Below are 2,500 nucleotides of genomic sequence, written 5' to 3'. Positions count from 1 at the left end.
CTCGACATTTTCTACAATTGATGTCCAAATTTTTGTCGACTCGTGCCAGCACTGTTCTTGTGCCAACAGTGTTGGTCCTGAGTTTAAGCGCATCTATAAATCTTGATGGCTTGAGCAGTTCGCAATCCTTAAGCCACACATTGCCAGCTTTGCTTCTCGAGAAGTCAGGTACGCCCTGCCCCTGACTTCTTAGTTCTGCCCATTGCTTCACATGCCCCGCTTTTAATCTTTTTCGGGCTCTTTCGATATCTTCCACAGAGGCTGGCCAATTGATCCTCAGTGAGTTTGCCATCTTTTTCAATTTCTCATTGTACTTTTCATCAACCAGGCTGGAGACCGCCGGGTCGATCGAGTCCTTTATTTTAATTGCACTTTTTAGGGTGCCAAGTTTGACGATGTGCTCGAACCTCGGCAACCCTAATCCGCCCCAGGATTTGGGGGCATAGAAAAAACCAGTGGCAGTTGAAGGCGTTAGATGGAATATAGCCTTTATTTCCTGCCTGACTTCGCTGTCCAGCAATCTTAAAACGCTGTCACTCGGCGGGCTTACGAGCAGGTTATAAATATATCGGGGAAAGATATGTTTTGTGATCAATTCGAGCTTCTGGCATGGCTTGAGTGAGAGCTTTCTAACTCTCCTCACCACACTCAGAAGCTCGGGAACGATTATGCCACAGTGTATGCCTTTCCAGGGCCCCATTTTGGCGCCTAAGTACCTGAAGGCTTCGTCAGGATCGACTGTTGGGATGGTGTTGTTCCCATGTTTAATTTTTGGTTCTTTGATGAACCAAGTACGCCTTTCTGCGACTACTTGAAATGCCTGGCATTTATCCCTTGAGATGGTCATACCGAGGCCGTTCAGATACTCGTCAAGCACATCCACTTGGCGTTGCGCTTCCCCGATATCGGCGCCGAGCAACACTACGTCGTCAGCAAAAGCCAGGACAGGAATCTTTCTTGTCTCATTCACGTTTATTCCGCTGGTTTGTTGCTCGATCAAATCCAGCAGTGGCTCCAAGCACAGGTTGAATAGCAGCGGTGACAAAGGGTCGCCCTGCTTAACTCCCCTGAGGATCTTAATCTCGACCCCGGTGCTGTTTTTAGATTTTATTGTGGTCTTGCCCTCGTTATACATGTTCCTGATCAAGTCAGTAATGGGGATCGGCACGCCCTTCCTCCTTAGGCAGGGGACGATTGCCGAGTGGGGCACTGTGTCGAAGGCTTTGGAGATATCCACAATAGTGAATACCCCGCCTTTCTTTTTCTTGCTATAATCCAAGGCAGCGCTCAACAGGTCGATGTTTATTTTACAACCGCTTTCAGCGGTGAATCCTTTCTGCCTTGGATTCAACACAATGCCCCTCCTTATCCTCCCGTCAATTATGGAGGAGAAAATACGGCCGAGAATGGGGCCTATAGTTATAGGCCTCCAATTCTCGACCAGGCTGCTCGACTTATTTGGTTTTGGTATTAATGTTGTTCTATTTTCCTTCCATATAGGAGGAAAATAGGAGCAATAAAGTAAGATATTGTACAATACAGCTAAAATGGTGGGCAGGCCAGGGATCAGAAGGTGTTCCTTCTGGAAGCCATCCGGTCCTGCTGCAGCCTTCATTCTTATTCTGCTCAATTTCTCCGCCACATCCTCAACAGCAATTGGCGGGAAGACCTCGCATAAGGAAAGCTCAGAGGCTCTACTTCCTGGGACGGGGGCTTCAACAGGTCCTGTCTGGCCCCATAAATCCTCATAAAGCCTCCTCACTTCCTCGGCATCAGGCAGATCCCTAGCCGGTTGGAGGAAGGCCCGATCATCATTTATTACGGCATCGGCCAACCTCCTTGGATTTTCTGTAAACAACTCCTGGCAACGAGCGTATGAGTATCTTTTTCTAGCATTTCTATTACCTTTTTTCTTTCCTTGGTGACCAATCCTCTTGTTCTTAACTGAACTTGCCCTCTTTTTACTATTAATTTCTTTTATGGCTCCATAGAGCGTGAATTCTAAAAATTCATTTATAGCACTCTCAAGGGCTTCCCTATTTCCCTTGAGAGAGACCCAGATTGTCATCAGTCGAGTGTGGACCCACCTTAAAACAGGTGGCACCTCGACTTGTGTCATTATTGCGGACTCTAGCTGGAGTCTCCACTGTTCATATTCTAGACCGCTGACTCCAGGTTCTTCGAAACACGCATTGCCTGGATCAACGGGATCGCACCCTCCCTCTGTCACCTGAGTGGGCTCTTGGGAACTTGTTTCCTCACCAATCAGCCTCAGCTTTTTACGCTGGTATCTGATTTGTTCGATCGTCTTGCTGGTGAGGATCTCACTGATCATTTTGTTGGGGAATTTGTGGTCTTTATATATCTCCCAAAGTTCCCTCAACTGAGCCAACTCCTCCGCCGTCCATTTTTTCTCAGGGGGGTCCGTTCCCCTCCTTTTGACATTTCTTACGGCAGGGTGCGCATGCCGCTCGTGGGTAGATAGCCCTCTAAGCGTCCC

The 2,500-nt window shown here is 48.0% G+C and overlaps 1 pseudogene; it reads right to left on the bottom strand.

Annotated features, from left to right (window-relative positions):
* LOC143304769 (large subunit ribosomal RNA) overlaps nucleotides 1–2,500 on the bottom strand; it is an 8,470-nt pseudogene that overhangs the window by 1,942 nt on the left and 4,028 nt on the right.

Source organism: Bombus vancouverensis, unplaced genomic scaffold, assembly GCF_051014615.1.
Source record: "Bombus vancouverensis nearcticus unplaced genomic scaffold, iyBomVanc1_principal scaffold0054, whole genome shotgun sequence".
NCBI classification, from domain to species: Eukaryota; Metazoa; Arthropoda; class Insecta; order Hymenoptera; family Apidae; genus Bombus; species Bombus vancouverensis.
The sequence above is the reverse complement of the archived record's forward strand: the minus strand, read 5'-3'. Positions and strand labels throughout refer to the sequence as shown.